The 27,297-nt window shown below is 42.3% G+C and overlaps 1 long non-coding RNA gene across 2 annotated transcripts in view; it reads right to left on the minus strand.

The window, feature by feature from the left end:
• Positions 1-14,062: 14,062 nt before the first annotated feature.
• Positions 14,063-27,297, minus strand: part of LOC135982069 (uncharacterized) — a 39,418-nt gene continuing 26,183 nt past the window's right edge. The window contains exons 3-4 of one of the 2 annotated variants that reach the window (XR_010599277.1): positions 15,135-15,281; positions 14,063-14,865 (exon numbers count right to left, since the gene is read on the minus strand). This is a non-coding gene — a long non-coding RNA (uncharacterized LOC135982069). The remainder of the gene's footprint in view (positions 14,866-15,134; positions 15,282-27,297) is intronic. The other variant, XR_010599276.1, reaches the window with a different exon arrangement.

The raw sequence follows: 27,297 nt of genomic DNA on the forward strand, positions 1-27,297 counted from the left end.
CAGCAGCCGGCTGACCACTTCCAGCTGGGACAGACACTGGTGCCTGCGCTGCATTTGCCAGGCTGCTTCCCTGAGACACAGGGATCAGTTCATTCGCGCGATCTTCCGCCTCCAGCCGGGTAATGAGCTGTTCTTTGGTGAGCCTCCCAATGCGCAGCCCCCTCTGCTTGCACAGCTCCACCAGGTCGCTCTTAAGCCGCTTGGCATACATCTTCCTGCTGGCCACTCACCGGCCTGCGTGCTCACAGCTCCCCACAGTTCCCAGGGGGACCCCTAGTGTGCCAGCCCTTCTCGAGGTCACCACCTCTCTGCCAGGGTCGAGCTGCAGACTCCTCCGCCCCTGGGACCACTCGCTGCGATCCCCCCGGGGGACCCTGTTACGGCAAAAGTCCCTCGCTGGTCCCACACTCCCAGGGGTAATAACCGTCTCTCTCTCACTCTTCAGCACGCCTGGTCCCCGTCAATCCCCCTTCGTTTTACTGCTCCCCAGTCACTTACTGCAGGAAGCGCCGTCCACGGGGTGCAGTAGATCCCGCCGCTGCCACCAGTTGTCACGGAGTATTTGGGAACTCAGGGCCCTGCACCCTCGGCTTCCTGCGATTCACCATGACTCTCAGCCAGCCAGTAAAGCAGAAGGTTTATTTGGATGACAGGAATACAGTCCAAGACAGGTCTTGCAGGCACAGACCACAGGGCCCCCCTCAGTTAGGTCCAGCTTGGGGTCCCAGGGCATCCAGCCCACCCCCCTTTGGGGGGTCAGAGCCATCTCTGCCTCCCAGCCCTCTCTCCAGCCCACTTCCAGCACTCTGCCTTCAGCGACCCCTCCCACAGCCTTTGTTCAGTTTCCCGGGCCAAGGTGTCACCTGGCCTCCAACCCCTTCCTGGGTTCTCATGTTACACGCTCAGGTATTCGCCTTCGGGCAGACTCCCATCCTCCAATGCAGACTATCCTAGCCACACTCCCCTGTCAGCATTCACACACCACAGTAAGAACAGGCCCAGTTCGTCACACACGGTTAATCTACTTCTCTGAGAGGCAGTAGCTAGGTTGACAGAAGTATTCTTCTGTCGGCCTAGCACTGTCTGCACCGGGGGTTAGGTCGACTTAAGTACATCACTCAAGGGTGTGGATTTTCACACTCTTGAGCAACGTAGCTGGGTCTACTTAACTTTTGAGTATAGACCTGACCTTGCAGCTTGCTTTTCAGAGGTACTGAGCACCCACCGCTCCCACGGAAGTCAAGAGGAGAATTTCTAGTGTAAAAACCATAGAGAAGAATTTTTCTAGCCTTCTTTATACAGCTATAAAAATCAAAGTTTTTCCCCTCCTTTAAGGGGAAGGCTGGTCCTGTTGTTAAAGAACTCCCAAGATTTGGTCTCAGTTCCTGGCTTTAATCTGTGTGCTCTTTGGCAAGTGTCTGTTCAACTCATTTCCCCATCTTCAAAATGGGGACAGTACTGTCTCTCCCACCCTTTGTTTGTCTTCTCAAATTAGACGAAATTTTTGAGGGCAGCAACTGTCTCTTATGATTTACACATACACTCTAGCCCTTTTACACCTCAGAACTGCATCGAGGGCCCCTAAAAGTCCCCCATCCATCCAGGGGAAGTTCCTTCAGTGCAGGCACAACAGAAGAAAGATGTAAAGCTGCCTCCTGAGGACCTTGTCATAGGCCTCTGCATAGCACAATAAGGACCTGATTTCAGCTGGACCTTCTAGGTCAGGGGTGGGCAAACTACGGCCTGCGAGCCATTTTAAGCCGGGCCGCCAGCCGCACCACGCGTCTCGGCCCGCTCCGGCACTCCGGCCAGGGGTGCAGGGTCGAGGCCCACACCATGCGGGTCTCCCAGAAGCCGCGGCATGGCCCCGCTCTAGCTCCTACACGCTCCAATGGGAGCTACAGGGGCGGTGCCTGCAGATGGCGCAAGGTGCAGAGCCACCTGGCCATGCCTCCGAGTAGGAGCTGGAGAAGGGACATGCCACTGCTTCCGGGAGCCGCTTGAGGTAAGCGCCTCTTGGAGCCTTCACCCCCTGAGCCTCTCCCCACGTCCCAACCCCCTGTCCCAGCTCTGATCCCCCTCCCGCTCTCAAAACCCCTCGATCCCAGCCCAGAGCACCCTCCTGTACCCCAAACCTCTCATCCCCAGCCCCACCCCAGAACATGTGCACCCTCCCACACCCCCAATTTTGTGAGCTTGCATGGCCCGCCATACAATTTCTATTCCCCGATGTGGCCCTTGGGCCAAAAAGTTTGCCCACCCATGTTCTAGATGCTATTGTAATCCAAATAATAATGCCACCTTTAATTTAGATGTGCTTTGAGATCCTCAGATAAAGCATACAGCAAAGAATTACAGTGGTTATTAGTGTCAGCAACTATAGTTAAAGTTGCAAAATAGTTTCCATTATAGCCCCTTATGTTCATAACTTTCCAAAACATTCATTTTTGAGGCTGAATTTCTCTATGCTTAGCCTCTGCTTGAAGGTTAAAAAAAAAAACTTGCTGAAAATGTGAACAAAATCCCTACAGCTGTTTTGTGCTGTGGGACAGTGGGAAACAAACACATACACACACTTTTCCCATTGTAATACATTTCTAACCACACTTGTTTTTGAGCAGGGCTACAGCAGAAACAGCTGAAGTTTGAAATGTGAAACTCAGCATTGGTGTTGTTTTAATAAGGAGTTCATGCTAGGCTGTGTTAGGGGGAAGACAGATTTTTTTAAAAAGTTATAATTGATTGAAAAGTCCCGTCTTGCAATGCTCAGAAGCATCTGCTACGATTTTAACAGGGCTTAGTGAAGCCATCCCTTTCTGACATCACCACAGTTTTTCTCTGCCCAAACTGGCAGACCCACGGGATTCAGCTGAGGCTGCTGCTGTGACTATTTGCATGAGGGAGATTTTCAGAGAGATATTTATGAACTTAGCCTTGTTCAATGCTGCAAAGTGTTGAGCATCTTCTGCTGCCTCCCATTGAACTCAGTGGAGCAAGTGAGCAGGCAGCTGTCAGCAGAACTGGCCCCATTCTCAGGACAGAGCTGAAGAGCAAAACTATGTTTCAGCTAAATCACTTCAAACATTGTTGTTTCCTACAGGGTTCTAGCACAGTTTTGACAAGGTTCCAGTCAGAGTCCCTTGGTAGGCCTGAGGCTGTAGAAGGGGCATTCCCCTCCACACCCAGCCTCAGGTTTGTAGTACAACGGGACCATTGGTGCCAATTGAGATCCCCACTTGATCAACCCTGGCGGGTAGTTGGGGGTGATTGCTCCTGTTAAGTAAACGTTTTAAGTAAAGTTGCAGCTTCCACATACGGTGAACATCACATTGCTTCTATGTCCACATCAAATACCTTATCATAGGTCTATGTGAGTCTTGTTGGTCTTTAGAATAAGGCAGCTAACCAAAAGTAGTACTAATTAGAGATGGTTATGAGCTGTAAGGTTTGGCTCTAGCTATGGATTACCCCAGAAGGTAGGGATATTTGAGGCCTATCTCTAGTGCTTAAATACCATCTACTTTAAGGAACTAGGGCAGAAAGAACTGAAAATGCACGTTCTTGTCTCACACTTTATTTCAGATCACAATAAATTGTCTTCTCAGCCCCAGTGAACCTCGCGCGCCAGACCTTCAGCTGGTGGAAACTGGCATAGCTCCGTGGGTTACCAGTTTATAACAGTTGAAGATTGGGTCCATTTTCTGGTTTTCTTTAGAATTAGCATGGAGTTGAAATGAAGTAGATATCCCTTCTCAACAGGCTTTTTTTCAGGAGGAGGCAGCTACTTTTGTTTGAAAACTTAAATTCATTAAACTCATAAGAAGGAACCTCATCTTTGATACCCCTTTGACCATAGCCCTTTGGCTCACTCAGCAAGAGCTGTAAAGGGCATTGCGAAATTTGCAGGCTCCTGTAAGAATTGTATTTTGGAAGGCAAATAGCTCATAGTGACTCAAGTTTTAAAAAATAACTAGCCCAATACAATGGGATGTTTACACTATTTTCTTTTCCTTTTTAATATCAGTCCAGACCTCATTTCTCTTATTAAAATACCCATATGTACTTCATAGGTTATCATTCTAAACAGGTACTGTACATACCACACATGCAAGATCTCTCAAGAGGATAAAAGGGACATCCCTACTCAGATAAAAAAAAGTATTCTGCATGGATCCCCTACTCATTTGGGGAAATGGTGTTATTGTCTCATTGTTCTTTAAACTAATTTAGGTATAGAAACATTAACAACTAGGTTAACACAAGTCAACTTAGGTTGGCGTACCCTTGCAGTATGCCCAGACCTGAGAAAGTCCAGAAGGAGGTGACAAAAATGTAATGTACACCTTCCAGTGAGTGGGTGTGTCCAAGTTCAAATTACTAAGATGATGAACACAGAATAAAAACCTATACAAAACAGAATAGAATAGTTTACATGGGAAAACTAACTGTCATAGCAATACTAGAATAACTATGGACATTATTCCAAAATAAGAGTTAACTTTTCTCCAGAATATAATTATTCTATTTCCAAAACAGAGTAATTATTCTGGAATATAGAGTCACTTATATTCTGGAAGTGTCCACATCTGGAAATTATCCCATAATAACATTGCTGCTGAAAAAAAAACATTGTTGCTGGAAAAAAGCTTCTCATATCATGTTGATCAGCAAAGCTCTGGATCTCCATGGCCTTTTCTTACCACCACTGATTCTTGACATCATGCAACCTCCTTTGAACTTCAGCTTTAAGCTGATGATAAGTCTCTCGTTTTTGCTGGTTAGAGGATTCATTTTGCCAAGTGCAAAATGCACTTCTCTTCTGATGAATAAATGCTAGATTTCCTCATTCCCACAAACCAACCTGATGGTGATGAATGGAATATCCAATTGATCCGGCACATGTGTTTGAATATCATTGATGTTGTCAGGTAGGTCAGAGAGCCTCTCAATGAGGCATTGCTGAAAGATCTCATGACAAGCATGATTTGGAGTACTCTGATGTTAAATCTCTTCTGCATTCCTTTTGATTGTTTACAGTGTTGTGATGCAAGCCACATGTTTATGATTGATCTGATCAAACAATGGTCTGTCCAGCAGTCATCCGTACCTCTCATGGCTCATGTAATATGGATATCAATACGATCACAGGCTCTGATGGTGACAGTCAAAAAGATAGCCAGAACGTGGGAGTTTCCAGTTGGTCTTATATTTGTCCCTCTGTCTAAAGATGGTATTTGTGATAAGCAAATCATGTTCCACACATTTGCTGAGGAGAATAATGCCATTAGTGTTGACTTTCCCCACACCTTCTTTCCCAATGGTGCCTCTCCAGAGTTTGGGGAGTTCACCACTTGAAATGGTCACACTCTCATGGATTCCCCAAGCAATGACTGTCCTGAAAGAAGAACTGCTGTAATAGCTAGAGAACTTGCAAGATATGACAATGATATTACTGCCCTAAATGAGACCCATCAGGAATATGAAGGCCAACTGAAAGAAGATGTAGCTGGTTATACCTTCTTTTGGAAAGGAAAGTCATTTTAAGAGAGACATATTCATGGGGTTGGTTTTGCCATCAAGAACAAGATTGCAGGCCAACTTTTAGAACTCCCTATAGTATCAATGAACATCTCATGACTCTTTGTCTTAAGCTTAGTAACAACCAATATGCCACAGTCATCAGTGCATACGCTCCCACACTTGACGATGGTGAAGACAACAAGGAACAGTTTTACTGTGCTCTTGATGCAGTCCTGACTGCCACAGCCAAGGAAGATAAGTTTATTCTCATAGGTGACTTCAATGCAAGACAAAACTGACATAAATAAGATCACAATCAGTCCTCGTATATGAGCAAGTCAGAAGTAGTAAAGAAGAACCCATGCTTAACAGCTAAGGGTCATCCCACTTTGATTTACCATAGACCTTAGTTCCTCCTGTGCTGCTGACACATTGGGCAGTCCAGTTCCTCCACTGATTACAGTAGCTTTCTGGCTTTGGTACTTCTTTCCAGGTGATGCCCATGCATTCAATATCCTCTGTCACCAACTTCTGCCAATTCTTCCTTGGCCTTCCTCACCTTCTTTCTTCCCTTGGTACCCAATTCAATGCTTGCTTAGCATGTCTCCCATCTTCCATATGGTGTATATGTCCCAACTGCCAGAGCCTTCTTTCTTTGTTGATGTTTTCTAACATGTCTTGCTCTGTCAGCTCTTACTCTCACATTGGTTATTTTGTCTTTCCGTGAAATGCATAATATCTTCCTCAGTGATCTGCATTGGGCTGTCTCCCATCTCTTTTTGTTAGACACTGTCATCAGCCAAGTCTCTGCTCTGTAGAGTAGCATGCTCAGTACAATCTCATAGTATAACCTGGTCTTTAGTTTCTGTGGCCACACTCCAGAAAAAATAGGGAAAATGCCATCTCAGAGTATAGCCATTATAACCTCATATCTTTTCTTTTCAATTCAGAGTTGTCAAATTGGCTTTCTGGGGGGTGAGGGGAGATACTTGGATTTCTTTCCCCTCTTTTCCACCACATGCATAACAATCTACCTCTTCCAAATCCAAAATCAGTCTTCTCTTCCTCCAAGTCATTATGAAAAGCTTCGTTTCATAGGTTCTGACTCCATGGGTGCTTCGGGGCTGGAGCACCCACGTTAAAAAAATAGTGGATGCTCAGCACCCACCAGCAGGTCCCCCCAATCAGTTCCTCCCTCTAGCCCCAGCAGCCCCATCAATCAGCTTTTCCCCCTCCCTCCCAGCACCTTCTGCCCGCCACAGATCAGCTGTTCAGCAGCGTGTAGGAGGCACTGGGAGGAGGGGGAGGAGCGAGGATGAGGCTTGCTCAGGGGAGGACAGGATGGGATAGGGCAGGGACAGAAAGGGGGTGGGAAGAGGTGGGGTGGGGGTTGGGGAAAGGGCTTGAGGCAGAGAAGGGGTCGAGCACCTCCTGGCAACTTAGAAAGACGACTCCTCTACTTCCCTTGATAGTGGCTTGAGTCTAACTCCTGAGATGGCCGTGTAGGAATTTAAGACCTAGGCAGGAGCCAAAGAATGCTGGAGTCAGGTCAGCACAATTCTATGGTAGCAAGCATTTTTGTTTGAACAACAGTTTTAGGAGTAGAGCAGGGCAGAAAATAGTTTTCCCATTGTGGGGAAACTTCCAAACTTTTTGAAAAATTTTCCTGTTCCAAATTGGAATGAAAGATCTCAAAAGTTTGTCAGTTCTCAATCTGAAAAAAAAAATTCCATTTGGGTCCATAGAACTCTTTGTTTTCAGTATCGAACTTAATAAAAAAATATTGTTTTTATTATAATTACTTAAATTTCAAAACAAAAGAATTTTGAACTGATAAAAGTGAATTTTGTTTTGAAACTCTCAATTTTGACAAATTGAACATTAAAAAACTTTCCTGCAAACAGTTTCATTTTTGACGAATTCGCATTTTTCAAAGAAAAAAATGTCATCAACAAAATCCTGCCCAGCTTTATTTAGAAGTCCCACTGAGTAGTGGTGTGAGTTTGGAGGCTGTGCGCCTGTGGGGAAGAGGGGGAAAATCATCCTTCAGGCATTAAAAAATGTGACTTCGTAACGGAAAGGGTTGCACTTCACTTTCAGTACATTAATATAGATCAGCTCTGGGAATGGGCATAGTGTTCTTACTGCCTCATACAGAGTAAAGAAGAGCATTGCAAGTAAATGCCTTTACAGTGGAGTCGCATCATAGGCGCATTTAACTTACGCGATTTTAACTATACGCACTCGGCAAAACAAAAACAAAGAGAAAAATAACAATTTAAATACTGTACCTGGAGTGCGGGCGATTCCACCTGCCATTCCACTCCATGAGCGTTTGACTATACGCGATTTTCGCCATACGCGCTGACTTCAGAACCTAACCCCCACGTAAGATGCGACTTCCCTGTATTATGACATTGCTTGTCAACATTGCTTTCCTCCTTTAAACCATGAAAATCTATTTTTTCCCCCTTAGGGAAGCCAACCATAGAGGTCCAGAGTTTCTATTTTATTCTAGTGATGAATAAATTAAGACTAGACTCATGCCATTTATCAGCCTGGCACCTCCTTCTGGTGTGTGTTCAATCAAGAACTCAATCCTGCAGTGTAATTGTACTCAAGGAACTAAACTTTCATTTTTTTAAGTAAATGAAGACTCTAGCTCACATGGCTGTGAAGAAAGCCATGGAGTTAAATTTGAACTGATGTAGTGATGTCTGCCTGTGTCGGCAGACAGCCTGGAAATGGTGGCAAAGAGTTCATGCTGAAATCTGATGATAATTTAAATGTCAACATTAATAATTCCTCTACTCATCAGTTTAGCAGAACCATCAAGCGGATTTGCTGATTTGTCAGTTTGGACATAAAGGGTAGATATTGGCAAAGAGGCAGTGGGGCAGCTAGTTATTGCCAAGGGTTATTGCTGAGATGGGGCACAAGGAATTCAAACTCCTCTCCCCTCAAGTTTAGAGTCACCTCTGCCCAAGTCCAGAAAGAAGAGTTAAATAAGAGTACGTTCCTTCCCCAGTATTAAGAGCCATAGCAGCCTCTGGGATTCCAAACCCCAACGCCAGCACCATGAGAGCCATACTCCTGGCAGCCGCTTACTCAGCTGCCCAGGTCTCCCTCCACAGCTTCTACCACGCATTTACTCATTGTCCGGGCAAAAATATTGGTGGCACAACAGAATTTAGGATTTGGGACATTGCAAAATAAATTGAATTTAGTATCAAAAGCAGTATATTACAGAGAGAATGCTCTATGGATTGGACTGTACTGCAGGGGGGTGAACTCCTGCATACATCTGGGTTCCCTGTCACATTATTAAAGGTCTAATATGCCACTTAGAACACTTCTCTGTGGTTATAAATATTGTTACTGAAGCACACCACTGGCTGCTTCGCTGTATGTAATAAGATGTGGGAATAGGCCATATAACGTACTGCAAAAAAATTTAACTACAGTAATATACCGGATTCTCCTCTCACTTACATCAGCTTTAAATCCTTGCAAATCCAAAGATTTCAACCACGTTATTCTTAATTTAGTGGGAATGAAGGGGACTTCTGTGTGAGCTGTATTGGGCCCTTAAACTGGTGTAAACAAAATCAAAATCAAACCCATGCCTCTACCTCCCTGGCAAGGAATGTTGCAAGAGTCCGGTGCTCAGCCACGGGGTGAGAAAGGAGGTACCGTGAAGCATTCCCTCTGGAGACCAAGGAGTGGTGCTGACAGCTCTGTAGAGTCCAGTTACATTCCCTGCTCAGAAGGATTACACCCACAATATATGGCCTCAAGAGTGGAGCACTGAAGAGGAGAAAATGGGTATGTCCTCGACTCTCTGGCAGTAGCAATGAGGACCTCTCTCTCCCACAGAGACAGTGTAATATGTGGTTACTGCATGGACCCTAGTTTATCTGCTACTGATCAGCAAAAAAGGATGGGGTAAAAAAAGTATAGTCTGAATTACACAGTCCACATCAGATCTGTGTCCTGTGCTTGGCCAGAGGTAGATAAAAAGAGGTAGCAGCAACATTTGCTTTTTAATTCTTTGTCTAGATTCACTTGGGGTACGTCTATACTTACCCGCTGGTTTGGCAGCAAGCAATCGATCTTCTGGGATCGATTTATCATGTCTTGTCTAGACGCGATAAATCGATCCCGGAAGTGCTCGCCGTCGATGCCGGTAATCCTGCTCCATGAGAGGAGTAGGCGGAGTCGACGGGGGAGCCTGCCTGCCGCGTGTGGACCTGTGGTAAGTACCTTTAAGTTCGAACTAAGATACTTTGACTTCAGCTACGTTATTCACTGAAGTTGCGTATCTTAGTTTGAACTGGGGGCTTAGTGTGGACCAGCCCTTGGTCTCAGCTGGGGTTCAGATTCAACTGTGCCAGCAACTCATGAGATTTTGAACACCATGGAAATCTCATTAAATCCGTGGTTCCCTCTAATTTTCACCATTTTAGACTAAAACCTTGCAACATAAGCTATTCTGCTCTGATAAATCTCTTCTGGTTCTGAATCCAATCTAAAATCAAAAGTCTAGGTTAGGTTTTGATCTAGAGAGTACAATATGAACATACACACACACACACACACACACACACCATTTGAATTCAAAAGATTTCAGGTTCAAAATTCCAGATTTAGTCCAGCTCTAATAACATGCCATCATACTTTAAGGATGTGTTACTGTAACATTAAATGATAGGCAAACATGTCCCAGGGTTACTTTAATCTGTAGGTTGATGTCATTTCTGTGAACAGTCTGTAATATGTTTGCCATGGGAAATGTTTTCCTACTGGTTTCAATACAATAATCTTAGGCAAACAATGCATTTGAATAGTAAAAGCAGCAAAGAGTCCTGTGGCACCTTATAGACTAACAGATGTATTGGAGCATGAGCTTTCGTGGGTGAATACCCACTTTGTCAGATGCAGATCCAGACTAACACGGCTACCCCTCTGATATTAGAATAGTAGATTCCTAGGAACATATGCACATACTATATTTGCTCGTTTGCATGGATATGCTAAGAATAGTCATACAGAGACACCTTGTGCGGTATGGACTTGGAACTAATTCTGAAGTTGGGCCCATTGTTAGCGTCTTCAGAAACATAGTTGAGTCTTAGAACCATGGGAATTTTTTAAAAACGGGTTTTTAAAGTACACCCCAACTGCAAAGCTGAGGTTTTTATTATACAAAACTTTGGTATTTTATTAATCAGAAAGGGAACAAAATATACTTGGGAAATTTGTGCATATTGTATTACACTCCCTACTTGGAAAAGAGAGAAAGAGAAGGGCTAGAGCAGAGACTTCTCCCATTTTCACTGCCTAAAATCACACCTGTTCTCAGATCTCTGGACTCTGATTTTCTTCTCACAGTGTGAGAATCAGGAATAAATCCATTAAGACAATGGAATCTGTAACCGGTTCTTAAGTTTCTGGCATCGCTGCCTCAGCTTCCTCATTTGTGCCTCCTTGCATTTCACCCTGGAGGCTGTCTCCTTCTAAAAGTAAGGTAATTTGTGCCTCAGTTTCTTTTCTGGTACAGTAGTTTGGCCATTCAGCCAAACCATAAAGTCCCTCATTTCCAGGGTAATGTAAAAAACCAAACAAGACAATCTTTCAGTCCTACTGAGGCAGGGTTTCCTCAATAGTCCTTCATTCCTCCCAGGGGTACAGCTTTCACCTCACACACAGGGATGCTCAATAATGATAATAGTTTGTCCTCCACAGGCTAAACAGTTTCTACTATTGTCTTCCCCAGGCTTTCCAGTTCACTCTCTCTACCTGGCCTTATCCTGGTCTCAGAAAACCCTGGTCATGGGCCCCCAAACAAGATGCTAACGCTACACTACCATCCCAAGCCTTTGCCCATGGCCTCTTGCATCACTCACACACCAGGATCTTTCCGCAACCTGTTTAACTGTAGGCCTCCTCCTAAGCCCCTTCACAGGGTTCCAGCCATGGACAATGCCTCACACAATTTAAACCTCCCTGGGATTCCTGTCTCTTCCCAGAACCATTTCCAGAGCCCCTCCTGAGATGCTTGCCTCCCGTCCCCCACATTGATCAAGAGGGCTTCATTCCTGGTCTGCTGGTTGAGCAAGAACTTGCACTATATTAGTCCCAGCTCACAGTCATATCATTAATGGACTACATTTCCAGTCAATTCCTGCAGGTTAAATCCCCCAGAATGCCCTGGTTCTCTGCTAAACTCAGGATTAGGGCAAACTTGGCCTTTAGCCAAAGTCCACATACACCATTATAGAGTGAGATGTGTAAAATCATTGCAAAGACTAGGAGAAACTGGCCCAATGGTTTAAGTTATTGCTTTCTAGCACACATTAAAATGGTGACATGTAGTTGCTTATTGGCTGTAAATCCACAGGCTATTTTGCACTTTACACTTTTGAAGAAGAAGAAAAAGAATATGATACAAAAAATAGCAACGGTCATGTCACAAGTGCACAAAATCAAGAGGAGTCTGAGGTAAGACCGCCACAAAACTCTTGTTATTGCCTTATTATAGCAATGCATATGGAGCCTGACCCAAAGCCCATGCTTCACAATATGGCAGTAATAAGGATGCTGTGGCTCAAACTTTCCTTCCTGAAAATATTGAAAGCCTAAATTCTCTCTGTGTCCACACAACAAGCAAGTAGCGCAAGCTTCCCCACACTCCCCTTCTAATGAGGCTCAACAATGAACTTGAAGGACCACGACTGTGGGTGAGACCATAGTCTGGTCTCTAGATCCATTCAAATTCTCGATCTTTCCTTATTTTCAGAGGGAGGGCAGGGGAATGTTTGCGTCAGGGGGACTTTTGGCTGGTTAGTTGGGTTTTTTTAAGTTATGTGACTTTTAAAAACAGGTATGTTTCAGCACAGACCGAGGCTTGCAGATATTCCTGAAATCAAAAGTATTGTATGAGTACTTGTACTTGACTATAGCCTCAATGGGACAAAACGACTTTTGATGATGAAACCAATGTGACAGAATGGTTTAAAAAGAGAGAGAGAAAAACATTTGAAAGATTTAAGGATAGCCAGGAACAACGATCTTTTCAGCATCCGGCTTGAATATCTTTTTTCAGTCATGCTTTCTCAATATCAAGAAGAACAGTCATAAGACAAGATTACCACTTCATTAGACTCTGTCCAGGTCATAGATTCATAGAGTTTAAGGCCAGAAGGGAGCATCTGATCATCTATTCTAACCTATTATATAACATAGGCCATAGAATTTCACCCAGTCAGTCAACCAGGATGAGGACTGTGATGTTGCACTCTATATGATTTTATGGAAGTATGCTGATGAGTGTGAATATAATGTAACTAAAATATGCTTCATGCAAAAGGTCTCTTGTAAGATATTGTTACAAAGCTTATAATCTACTGAGTGTGGTCATCCTATTTGTATAAATGTATCTGAAACTAGAAATATGAAATATAACTCTGAGGTCCTATTGTAGTTATGCAAAGTGTGGGCCATTAATGGTGGTTTGGAATCTTAATGGCTCCCATTAACCAGGACAATTGACTGTAGCTGGCTCTGTTTTACTTGTAAGTCTTCCTGTATACGTGTGTGCGGGCAAGTGGATAATGAAGTCTTACAGTGACATGTGATCATGTCACCTGAACTGGAATCCATCTTTAACCTGGTGCATTTCTATTGAGAAGGAGGGGTTTTATTACTGTGTTAGACATAGACTTGCGTGTTCTATTTTATTTTGCCTGGTAATTCACTTTGTTCTGTCTGTTACTATTTGGAACCACTTAAATCCTACTTTCTGTATTTAATAAAATCACTTTTTACTTATTAATTAGCCCAGAGTATGTATTAATACCTGGGGGAGGGAGGAACTGCTGTGCATCTCTCTCTATCGGCGGTATAGAGGGCGAACAATTTATGAGGTTATAAATTATAAATATATAAAGCTTACACAGGGTAAAACTGATTTATTTGGGGTTTGTACCCCATTGGGTATTGGGCATCTGAGTGTTAGAGACAGGAACACTTCTTAAGTTGCTTTCAGTTAAGTCTGCAGCTTTGGGGCACATGTTTCAGACCCTGGGTCTGTGTTGGAGCAGACTGGCTTGTCTGGGTCAACAAGACAGGGTGCTGGAGTCCCACGCTGGTAGGGAAAGCAGGGGCAGAAGTAGTCTTGGAACATCAGTTGGCAGCCCCAAGGGGGTTTCTGTGATCCAACCCGTCACAAGGACAGTCTAGCCTTGTGGCCAAAGCACACAGCAGACCTCGTGGCCAGCAGCTGGAGTCAGAGCCATAGTCAGTCATCGGGAGCCAAGGCCAAGCATAAAACTGGAAGACCAAAACTGAGTACCAGAGCCAAGGGTCAAGTCAGAGTGTGTAGTCAAGAGCCAGAGCTGAGGGTCAAACCAGAGGTCAAGAACTGGAGTGAGCAGGCTAGCAAGTAAGGAGGGGTTCAAGGCAGGGGCAGGGCAGAGGCAAGGCTGGGTGCCAGGTAGGAGCAGCAGGAACAAGGTAACACAGCAGCAGGCTCAATGGTGGGCATGAATATTGAGAAGCCAGGAAGCTGGCTGGCTGGCTGAAGAGCTGGCCTCTGCAGCTAATCAGGCAGCCTGCTGCAGGCCCCATTCCTGACAGTTACCCCTACACTGAGCCCAATAACTTGTGTTTGATTAAAGCATATCTTCCAGAAAGGCAGCCAGTCTTGGTCTGAAGACCTCAAGTGATAAAGAATCCACCACTTCCCTTGGTAGTTTGTTCCAATGGCTAATCACAACTATTACTAGTAGTTAATGAATGAGTGTAACGCTAATCAAAACTGACAAGAACATTTTGCAAAAATAACTTATTGACAAACATGTGAGATCAAAAATATATTGAGAATGCCTGCAAATCTTTACATTTTGATGCTTTGGAGAATAGCTGTACAGACAGACATCCTTTTCTAAGGTTCTATTTGTTCTAACAGCAAGAGTCATTTTTAGCTGATTTTTTAGGGGGGTTGCGGGTGGGTTTTTCTGTTTTTATTTTTGGCTAGTTGGGGCTTTTTAATTTATTTATTTTAAGCAGCCATTCCTTTTGTGAACTTTTGTACATTTGTTTCTCATCATTTGGATCTTTTGAAGCATATAAAATTTAGATGTAAAAATCCCTATTCTGGTTTCCATCTCTGGTGGACCCACAGTGCTGTCAAACAATGACTTTAGCGCTTTCTTCTCATGCATTCCATGATTTTCATTCTGCCCTCTCTCCTAGTAGAGTGGAAGGTTTCTTCTCACAATGAAATCATTCCCAGATGGATGCATTCACAAGTACTCCTGCACATGCACAAAAAAGGAATCAAAACTGCAAAATAAACAGTTCTGTGTGAGTAATTCCTGGGATGCCACAAATCACATTTGCAGATATAATGATAGAGAGCACTTTTATAGCACGTTACATCTTCAAGGCACTGAAAATGCATTACAGATGCAGATGAATAATATATGTAATAAATATTAATGATGTTATCTTTACTAATGCTCAACTATCTCAGAGTTGAGTTCATCAAAGACAGACAGAATAAAAGAATGGGTGGAGTTTAAATGCTGAGACATTCAGAAAATTATCAATACCTTGTTCATGAAGTAAGATGGTCTTGTGGTTAAGGCACTGGCCTGGCACCCAACAGATCTAGATTCATTCACAGACTCTGTGTGACCCTGAGAAAGTCTCTTTATGCCTCAATTCCCTATCGACAAAGTTGGTATAAATAATAGTGACTACAAAAAAAAAAAAAAACAGTAAAAAATGTGTTTTTGATCAAATGAACACTTCCATGGAAAATTTTTCATTTCGGTAGAAATTTTCTGAAACTGAAAAATGTAAACTTTAGGAGTAATTCCCCCCCCCCCCAATAAAACAGTTTTTGAAAATATTCTTGATTTTCGAGGGGAGGGGGATTGTTTGGGTTTAGTTTGTTTTGTTTTGTTTTTTGTTGTTGTTGTTGAAAAACCAACATGTTTTCCTGGGAAATTTTAGGGGAGAGGAATTATTTTTTTCAGAATTTCCAATGAAACATAATTGGCCCTCTTCAGCCACCTCAAATAAATCATACAACCTAAACTGACAAGACAAATGGCAAGAGAAAAGTAAGGTCTTAGCAAAAGGGACTGTCTCATACTATGCTATGGGTATATGGATAGTGCCCAGTACAATGGGGGCCCAGTCTCGATTGGGGCAACTAGACACTAATGGAATATAAATAATTCTATTATAATTATGAATGCTAAATTTAGATTGCTGTAGTTCATCCAATGTGCACAAGACTTTGTTACTGAGATTTTTGGAAGTCCCGCTCTCTGAAGCGACGACTTTAGAGTGCTATTTAAAGTGGGGGACCACAGATTTACTCCCTACAGTTTGCACACACCCAGCAGCCTGAAGTTCCTCTTCCCCAGTCTCAGGTGACACCCACCACCAGCAGCCTGACCCCTCAGACCAGCAGCAGAGCAGGACCCCGGAGCTGCACGGCAGAGCTCCCAGCCCTGTGACCTGCTTGCTATAGTTAAAAGATTTCTGCACAGCCACTGGCACCACCCTGCATGCACACAGCTTATTGTTGCTGGTTGCAATGTGCCAGGGTTGGGGGGGGGGGTTGTTCCCCCCCACACACTTGTAAGACAGAAAAAAACCCAGCCCTTTGCAACTGGCAATCAACAAGGCAATAACAAAACCAGCCGGCCAGGTGGCAACCCTAGCTGCTTAAAACTGGTTGGGCTGTGACACCCCACACACAACTCCACAGCCTGAGCTCTGGAGCGTGATCCTGCCAAGTGCTGAGCCCTTCGCTGGGAGTTGTGTGTGCTCCGCAGCGCACAGGATCAGGCTCATCTGCATGGCAGTGAGCAGGCCCAGTCCTGCGAGCCGCATTCGTGTGCGGGATGCTGATTCCCGTGAGGTTCAGGCTCAGTGTCTACGTGTGGCCTATAAGTCTTGAACTACGTCTCACGCCATGTTTTTTACAGTAACATCAACACTTACTAAATAAACAAACAATATCGAGAAAGCAACTAATATTTTTACATTTCCCACACATCTCTTGGTACCATTATGATGTGGAGAGGGGGAAAAAACAAAACAGTTTCTCTGATGAGATCAGACTAAACAATTTGAGTAACTTCTTTACAGGCCAGGACTCTTCACCCTTCATGTTCCAAAGAACCACCCGGCATGAATACAGTACAGGACAAACTCAGTCCCCTGCCTGTATAGACAGGCTGAGATCTGGGGAGAGGCCAGGGGCTGTGAATTCTCTCCCCTAGAGTGTGGAAGCTATTCCAGCCCATTGGCTGAGTAGCCTACACAGGGACCTTATGCATACCCCTCTAACTTGTGTTGTGAGAGATTGCAGCAGATTTGCACCCCCTTCGTGCCTTACCCACCACCGCCACATACACACTAATCTACTATGAAAAAATTCTTCCTAATTTTAGGCAATGTAAAACAAACAAACAAAAATCAACAATGCAGAAGTAGTTGATAAACAGAAAGCAGAAAATTATGAATGAAAGCTTAGTCCAGACCTTTGGACTATATCGCTATTAAAATATCTTCAGCATAGGTGCACTATATTTTATAATGTCTGTTTGATGCTCTCTTGTGCTTCAGAAGCTGAAAGAGTTTAGTCATCTATCAAACGGCAACTTAACATTTTCCTGTAGCCAAGGGTTCAATGTGTTATTTGTTACCCACAGACTCCTTGATGGATCAAGCCCAAATCTTCACTTTTGGTGATAAACTACTCACTCACAAGCTGAATTCATGCAGAGAGACTTCTGGCATAATATTTTACTTCTGACTTACGACACGTGACTTTTTTAACATAATATTAAAAACTGAAACGGTAATATTCCAAACACAGAGTGCATTTTTTTGAAAGCTGATACCAAACATAACAGTAAATGAACCCTTCTGAAAGGTTGCAGTTGCTTTCATATAAAACATTTTCTACCAGGAAATGGAAGTAGAATGTTGAACTAAGCATTAACTTGAAAGAACTATGCACAGATTCCAATGGCTGCGTTATCCTTTAAAACAAAAAGCAAAGCTTTTTATGAGCGTGTATAGCTCTAGTTTCATAAGAAGGGTATTATGGTGACATGGAAAAATGAATCCAAGCCCAGTATTTTGGATACTCCTCTTAACCCCTTTTTGGCTCCCACACTCTGACACAGCAATTTTAGTGAGGCAACCATTCCAATTAATGAAATTTCAGATTATGTTGTGTATTATTTGTATTATAGTAACACAGCAAGGCCTCAACTGAGGTTGTGGTCCCATTGTGCTAGGCACTGTATAAACATAGTGAGAGAGTCTCTGTTCCAAAGAGCTTACAATCTAAAGAAAGCCAAGACAGACAAAGGGCAGGGAGGTGAAATGACTTGTCCAAAGTCACACAATAGATTAGTGACAGAGTCAGGAATACTGTACTGAGTGCAGTGCTCCAGCCCAATAGCTCTCAACCTTTCTAGACTACCGTACCCCTTTCAAGAGTCTGATTTCTCTCACGTACCCCCAAGTTTCACCTCACTTAAAAACTACTTGCTTACAAAATCTGACATAAAAGTACACAGATGTCACAGCACAGTTACTGAAACATTGCTCATTTTCTCACGTTACTATATAATTATAAAATAAATCAATTGGAATATAAATATTGTACTAACATTTCAGGGTATAGCATACAACGCAAAATAAACAAGTCATTGGCTGTATGAAATTTTAGTTCGTACTGACTTCGCTTTTTATGTAGCCTGTTGTAAAACTAGGCAAATATCTAGGTGAGTTGATGTATCCCCTGGAAGACCTCCGCGTACCCCCAGGGGTACGCAAACCCCTAGTTGAGAACCACTGCTCTAGTCTACACTTCCTCCTAATCAACAGGTGGCTATGTTCTGGGCACATTTGCTTTGCTTGGAAGTATTGAAAGGGTTACATTACATTACATATTGTCTTTTGTGTTCAGCCTGATTCTTTCATCACCAAATATAAAAAACAAGGCTATAAAAATGAACTTGGCATATAGTGCTATTTGCTGGTTTGCCAGCTTCCAGTGTCATCAAGCGTGACACAGCATTATTACTAAACATCCTGCATATAAAATCAGAGGTGATTTAATCTGGCTTTCTGCCATCCCACCGGCTGTCTTCTTGACACCATGTAAATAATACATCACTTTATGGCCAAACTACTTTTGTGCCCCATGCTGAGAGAGAAAAGGACAACACATGGTATTATTATTAGCCACATCTTAGCCACCTTGGAAATGTGTGAGATGAACATTGACATTGATCCAAATGTGCTGTGATCTCCAATTTCAAATACTTCATTAGGCTGAAAAGAAAACCATGCATTCACAGTGATTAAAATCAGTGACGTGCTGATTTACATCTCACGCCCATTAAATGTCAACCTCCTAATTAAGACTGCTGCTTAATAACAGAGTTTGTAGATTGATGCAAGATTTTTAAACATCAGGGTTTTCTCAGAATGTTGTTGTTTGAGCTTTGGAGGGAACTTGTAGACCAACAAAAACAAAAATCACAACTACAGCCTGCAAAAAATACAACTACCTAATTAAAATCCCCTGGTAAGATTAGACTAGTTTCTCTCCTGTCCCGATCATGTAAGGGTGTAAATCTATTGACGTCATCAGGGCATGCTCGTTAAACCAAAGCGAATTTGTGGTTTTCACTGGGGAACACTGTAAAACAAAGATAGTGCAGCTGATGTGATATGTCACCTCTTTCTTGCACTATTTGTCTTTTTCATCTAAATGTCACATACCCTGAGTTGAACTGAAAACAGGCAGCAACATCCTGTGCATTCTGTTTTCATAGCACCTTAACAGGGTTATGTCTTTAAATCAGTGGTTCCTGACCACTGATGCAAGCACTAGTACTTCAGAATCTTCTGACTAGTATTCTGGCTCCATATAGGGGGAGGGATAGCTCAGTGGTTTGAGCATTGGCCTGCTAAACCCAGGGTTGTGAGTTCAATCCTTAAGGGAGCCACTTAGGGATCTGGGGCAAAATCAGTACTTGGTCCTGCTAGTGAAGACGGGGGCTGGACTCAATGACCTTTCAGGGTCCCTTCCAGTTCTAGGAGATAATGTAATATAATATATATATATGGAGATATCCTGAGTGGGATACATTTCCACAGGGCACAGCAGCAGGAACCCTGCTTGTCTCTCTCCTGCTAAGTAGTGCTGCTGCCCCTGTATTATTAGGACAGGGCCAGCAACCCTGGCTTTTCATCAGAAAGTAAAAGCAATCGCTTCAAAATAAGGAGAGACAATAGGAAAATAACCAGGTTAGTGAAAAAATAAATGGGGATTTCCAGTGACTAAGGTTTGTTTTGAAAAGGCAATGTTATCAGTGAGAGCTCCCTTAAGCCCCATTTTGTTCTAGTACAATATGTCCGTATAAGGGGTTTGCACCAATATGGGTGAAAAGTTTCCTAATCTAGACAAGCCCATACTTTTAAATTTTGGTTGCAGCCTTTAAGTTCCCAAAGCTTTTAAAAAATAAATCACTTTACTGAAATACCTAAACTTTGCACACAGATCATCCGTTTGAATCAGCGCTGTCAGCTCTGAATCCCCTGCCTCGCACAAACTCTTTAGAAAACCACCAAAAATCAAAGGGGAAAGAAAGTTTTGTTCTATCTTCGGAGGACTGTTAATTCTGAAGAAAGCAAACACAGATTTGTTTTACTGATCCTATAAGAGGAATACACTGTAGAATAAATATTCCTGCACACTCCTACTTTGCCCACAAGGATCAGCATTTCAAGGGGACCTATATTGTCTGGTTTATCCTTTAATAAAAGAGTGAAACTTGGGGTCTCTTTGCAAGGGTGTTTATTTGTTAAAAATCATGCAATGAGACTGCATTTGCAATATGTAATTTAGAAAAGGAAAGAATACTGGAACTCTTTCCTATTTGCTTCACTACATCTATTCTCAATCTACACTTCTCTTGGTAGTTTTTTTGGACAGTACTTTACATACTATTCATTCTCTAAAACTCTGCAACAACACACATATTAGGATATTTACATTAGCCAAGCTTTTCTCCTGATTGGAAAAAAGCTGTAGCAACACACGCACAGTGAAGGGAAGACTTCATTGTAGGGGGAGCGGGGCAGTGCGGCCTAGGGAATGGAGAACTGCACCACCCTGGGAATCAGGATTTCTATTCCCAGATCTGCCATTGCCTAATTGTGTTACCTTGAACAAGTCACTCCATTCTCTGTCCTGTTCTTTCCCCTCCCACCTTTTGTCTGTCTGGTCTATTTAGATTATGAAGTGTTTAGGGGCAGGAAAGAGCTTAGTATGGGTTTGACTTCACTGGGAAAATATAAGAACATAAGATGGTCATATGAGGTCAGACCAATGGTTCATCTAGCCCAGTATCCTGTCCTGCGACGGTGGCCAATGCCCGGTGCTTCAGAGGGAATGAACAGAACAGGCATCATCAAGTGATCCATCCCCTCTCATCCACTCCCAGCTTCTGGCACATAGAGGCTAGGGACACTGCAGAGCATGGTTTTGCATCCCATCCCATCCTGGCTAACAGCCATTGATGGACATATCCTCATCTAGTTATTTTTTGAACCCTGTTATAGTTTTGGCCTTCACAACATCCTCTATCAAAGAGTTCCACAGATTGACTATGTGTTGTGTGAAGAAATACTTCCTTTTGTTTGTTTTAAATCTGCTGCCTATTAATGTCATATGGTGACTCCTAGTTCTTGTGTTATGAGAAGGAGTAAATAACACTTCCTTATTTACTTTCTCCACACCAGTCATGATTTTATAGACTTCTATCATATTCCCCCCTTAGCTGTCTCTTTTCCAAACTGAAAAGTCCTAGTCTTATTAATCTCTCCATACCCCTAATCATTTTTGTTGCCCTTTTCTGCACCTTTTCCAATTTCAATATATCTTTTTCGAGATGGGGCGACTAGATCTGCAGGCAGTATTCAACACATGGGTGTACCATAGATTTATATAGAGGCAATAGGATATTTTCTGTTTTATTATCTATCCCTTTCCGAATGATTCCCAACATTATTTTAGCTTCTTTTGACTGCCTGCACATTGAGTGGATGTTTTCAGAGAAATATTCACAATGACTCCAAGATCTCTTTCTTGAGTGGTGACAGCTAATTTAGATCCCATCATTTGGTAGCTATAGCTGGGATTACGTTTTCCAATGTGCATTCCTTTGCATATATCAACCATGAATTTCATCTGCCATTTTGCTGCCCAGTTTTGTGAGATCCCTTTGTAACTCTTCACAGTCTGCTTTGGACTTAACTATCGTGAGTAGTTTTGCATCATCTGCAAATTTTGCCACCTCCCTGTTTACCCCTTTTTGCAGATCATTTATGAATATGTTGAATAGGACTGGTCCCAGTACAGACCCCTGTGGGATACCGCTCCTTACCTCTCTCCATTTTGAAAACTGATCATTTATTTGTTTACTATCTTTTAACCAGTTACTGATCCATGAGAGGACCTTCCCTCTTACCCCATGACAGCTTACTGTGCTTAAGAGCCTTTGGTGAGGGACCTTGTTGATCTTTAATATATTAATATGCAAACTAAATCAAGGAATTTGCATGTGCACATTTTCTTATTTTCTGAAGTGAAACACATGAAGTCTTAATATTCCCCAAGTGCAATACTGTGCAGCCTTCCCATTCATTAGCTTCATGTTGTAAAAAATAATGCTAGATTCTAAGAAACAGCCTCACATAGAACAAAGATGGTTGCTGCAAAAATGAGTCTGCCAAGTTATTTGTGTATGGTGAGAATAAGAATCACATGATGGGAGAGAAGCATGACTAGCTGATATCTGTTACATACTATTGAAAAGGGAAAACAGAATGAAATCATTCAGTCACATTACCCCATAGTAGACAGATAAGAAAGGGTATAACATTGGAATCACAAACATGCAAGTGAAAGTTATCACGCTATACAATACATTGGGTAAATGTTTCTGGGTGGAAAGCTGGAATTTAATTTTAATGATTCTTTCTAAAAATATGTTTGCTTTGATTTCCAGGGGATGTATTATTACTAATAGACACACAACCAGCAACATTTGTGATTCCTGGCAACCATTCTTATGCTCAGTCCATTAGTCTCTCCATATACAGACGCTCCCTTTTTATTTTTAGTGGAGGTTCATCAAGTGGATGTGAAAATTAAAATGCAGTTAATATTAGAGGTTCAAAAATCTAGCATAATTTTTTACTAAAGATATTCAAAGTACTATATATCTGGGTATATATAACATATATCCACACACAAAAATTGTACTTTGTGTATCAGTTAAGATTAACATACCTAACACATGGCCTCAAAAGCAAGGAAATGAAAAGTTAAGCCATCATTCTGCTCCTCCACCCACAGATACACACATCTCACCATTACCACAACCACCACAGACAATGCAGGGTCTCCCTTGCCCCAGTAGAAATGCCAGTCATCCACCACCTCCTTTCTCAGACTGCCCTCCCAACCATCATCAGACCAGGCTCTGGCTCCCCACTGCCTTTCCTCCCCTCCCCCTCTGCCAGTGTCCCTTCTGCACAGCTCTGGGAAGCCACATTCCCTGAAGTTCGTAAATATGTATGTAAAATACAAGGCAGGAAGATATTTGACTTTAAAAACCAAAGAGTTTGTTTCTGAAAGTGACAGAGACCTATTTTTTTTTTTCAGCTAAAGGAAACCACCATGACAGGAAGAATGTACCATTTCCTCTTGAATAGACTCATTGTCAGTGTCAGCAGCTCACGTTTATCCAGACATGACTGTTGCTATGTTGACACGCTTTCATGTGCACACACAGACACATGCTGTGAAATGGACCTGTATGTTTTAAGTAGCCTAAATAGGACACTGTGGTACTGACGACAGGTAAGTCAGGCTATCATACAATGAGGGCTTTTATAATAAACCAGTAAGTCAGTGCTGGTGACTGCTGAGCTTGGCTCCTTTTGAAGATTAGTAAGAATTTGCCAGTTGTTCTATTTGTATGTTCCACTTGTCTAGGGTTGAACTTGTTTGGAATAGTTCCCCTACCTCTGAACATATGAATGTATATCCACCAACAAATAATTCACAGACACACAGTGGGTGAGGTAATATCTTTTACAGGACCAACCTCTGTTGGTGAGAGAGACAAGATTTCAAACTTACACAGAGCTCTTCTTCAGGTCTTCTTGGTGTCAGCTCGAAAGCTTTGTCTCTCTCACGAACGTTGGTCCAGTAAAAGATACTACCTCACTCACCTTGTCTCTCTAAGATCCTAGGAGCAACACAGCTACAACAACATTACATACAACAAGTAATTCAGGCAATTTTCTGAAGCTAATGCTAACAAAAGTTCCATTGAGGAGGAGAGAGAAAGAGCCTTTCTGAAAAGAAGCTTTGACAGACCCTTGAAAAAGGTTCAAATACATTTGACGTTCCTCTTACAATATTCACATTTTCACTTGTGGCGAGCACTCTTCATTACCTTTGTCATGCGTCCTAACTTCTTGTTAACTTTTCTCATTTTACCCACCTGTCTACTATGGTGTTTTCCCCTCTAGATTTTTAGCTACCATCCTTCCTCCACTATCGACTCTTTCCAACCCCATTTACAGCTGCTATCTGGCTTTCCTATGCTGGGGCAATTTATCTGAGTTGTGGAATCTAGAGCCAAGGCAACACAAGGCCCATGCCAAATTTAGTCCTTTGCAGAGTTTGGTTTTCACCTTATGTAACTTCCTCACTTTTTTATAATTATTTTTTGCATTATAGTAGCATCTAGAAGCCACATTTAAGATTGGAGCTCCATTCTGCTAGACACTGTACAAACACATTGATTATGACTACACTAGGAAAAAATACGTTAATGTGCATGAGCTAACACTGTTAAAATCCTAATATAGAAAAGAGGCCCAATGGTGCCAAATGGCAACAGGTTCACTATTCTATGTCAGCAACTCCTATCACACCTGCCAAATTCATTACATCCAACACACTGCTTTCATTGTACTTATCCAAAAAGTATCTTGTAAGTTATCAAGTGAAAGCTTACCTCATACTGGTCATAATAAAGCATTGCGAGATGAATGTGTGGTTGGTGTGCAAGGAGTTATGTGTGCCCATTAAAATAAGTTTTAAACGGTGTAACCAGGCAGAGTTGACAAACAGGCTTTTTTCAGACAGGAGATGCAAAGTATATCTCTGTCTCGTGTAAATCAAGCCAACACAGTGGAAGCTCCATTTGCATGTGAAGTCAACAGGAAAAACAGGCTGACGGGGGGATGTGAAACCAACCGGAGGAGCACACTGGAGAACAAGCAATGGGGGAAAAGAGTCTCATCTGGGGGTGCACTTCAAAATGGGGCATTTCAAAGGCTTTGCAGATTAAAGATGATGGAAAAGGGCCCCTTATCCTTCACTAAACAAGCGAAAAAGATAGCGCAGATTGCATTCGTGAAAAAGCTGGATCCTGGCACTGCAGGCTAGCGACGCTGGGAGGTTGCTTTGGGTGAGAAATTGCTTTAGACGAGGATTTTAGCCTGTTAGAGTTAAAAGGGATAACTCGCTTTGTAGAGTCTAAAGTTGTTTTACATCTAACCTGTTGTTCTTATTATCCTTGCTCACTATCTCTTAAATATTAATCTTTGTAAGTAAACAATTTGTTTTCACTATAAGTAAATTCCAATGCTGCGTTGTTATAAAGGACCTTATCCTGAGTTGTACCAGGCAAGCTCAGTGTACATTGTGTCTTCAAAAACAGTTTACCTGGTTATTTCTATGAGTATCTAGTGATAGGGCTGGATACTACAGAGAGGGATGCTGGCAGAGGTTCTTGGGAGTTGATGCGTATCTGTCACTAGCCTGTACAAGATTGGGTGAGGTCTGCAGAGACAAATCAATGCTTGTCTGTGGCCAGAGGCTGTTAGTTTCAGGAAGCTGAGCTGCAGCAGGCACCAGGGAAGCCTTCTTCCCTCTAAGGACAGGTGATGGTGAGGAGCCTCTAACTTCAGTACCAGGCAAATTGATTGAAACTATAGTAAAGAACAGAATTATCAGATACACAGATGAACACCATTTGTTGGGCAAGAGTCAAAATGGTTTTTATAAAGGGAAATCATACCTCTCCAATCTACTAGTATTCTTTGAGGGGATCAACAATCATGTAAACAAGAGTGATCCGGTGGATATAATGTACTTAGATTTTCAAAAACCTATTTCATTCATCTCCACCTCCACAATATGCACTGATATAAACATGCAAGAGAGAAGACTATTGAGGCTTGGTCAGTACAGGCACTGGGTCGGAGGTTCAAACTTTTCAGACGACTCGGGGACAGATTTTTTTAAGGTATTTAGGTTCCTAAAGATGCAGATAGCCACCTAGTTGCCTAACTCCCATTTATCTCATTGGGATGTAGATATCTAGGTGCTTTTAAAAAAATTGCACTAGGCAATTAAAAATCTGGCCAGAAGTACCTTGCTGCATCTTTCCACACCTAAACACCATTAAAAATCTGACCCACTCCCCACAGGCCCAAATCTGCCATGTCACTCCAGTGAAACAATCAGAATAGTACCAGTTAAGATGATGCCACTTATCCTCTAGGAACTGAACTACAATCAGCCAACTCATTTTGCAAAGATGATGGTGAGTGAGAAACATCCTATATTTGAATCTGTAATATAGAGGAGAAAGGCTGTGTAGCCTTTACCAATCTCTAACTGGAGGCTGCAAAAAATGAAGTGTCTCTATGTTACAGTTTTCCTCGGGTCTAATATAAATGATCTGAAGTAGTATGGGGCACACTTGGGGAAATATATTGTGTTAGGTAAAGGGGGTTTTCATTTTCAGAGCTATTTATAATTTTCTACTATTTTCCTTTGGGGTGGCTTTTATATTATTTTTATCTCTTCCAATAGTTTGTATTTTTAGTTCTAGAACAATTTAAAATATTCTAAGTCATGGATGGAGGCGGCTAAGAATTCTATGAATTAGTGTTGCAAATAAGCAACTTTAGGAAAAAAAAATCTATTAACTATAAGCTTAAAAAATGTCAAATGAAAGCCTGCCTTTATGATTACAGTATATAGTGACAGATCTGGCATGTGAAAATGCCTGGTTTTTCCATTCTAATAATCACAGAATCATTTTGGTTGGAACTTGGCAGGAAACTCTGATGGCTCATCTAGTCTATCTCCTTACTTTGTGGCTGGACTGGTTTCAGTATCCCTTCCCTGATAGAGGAACATCTAATCTAGCCTCAAATATCTTCAATGATGAAGATTCCAAAAATCTTCCTTGGCAGCTTGTTCCATTGCCTAAGTGTTCATTTAGCAGTAAATGTTCCCCTAACATTTAACCTAAATTTTTCCCTGATACGGCTCAATACCATTCTTTTTTTCTCTCTTCCACCATAACTAATGAGAATATTTGATCCCTATCCTCTTTATAACTTCCCTTTGGGTATCTGTAGACAGTATCGTGTGTCCCCATGGTCTTCTTTTTCTGTAGAATGAACATGCTCAGTTTGCTCAACTGCGGTCATACAGCGGGTCTTATTTTGCAAACTTCCCATAACGTCTGTTACTTTCCCTACAGTCTTCCTAGTCTAAGGCTTTCTTAATATGGAATGTCTAAAACTGAATGCAGTATTTTAATTCACAGCCATAAATGACCATAATGA

Source organism: Chrysemys picta, chromosome 3 (assembly GCF_011386835.1).
Source record: "Chrysemys picta bellii isolate R12L10 chromosome 3, ASM1138683v2, whole genome shotgun sequence".
Classification (NCBI taxonomy): Eukaryota; Metazoa; Chordata; order Testudines; family Emydidae; genus Chrysemys; species Chrysemys picta.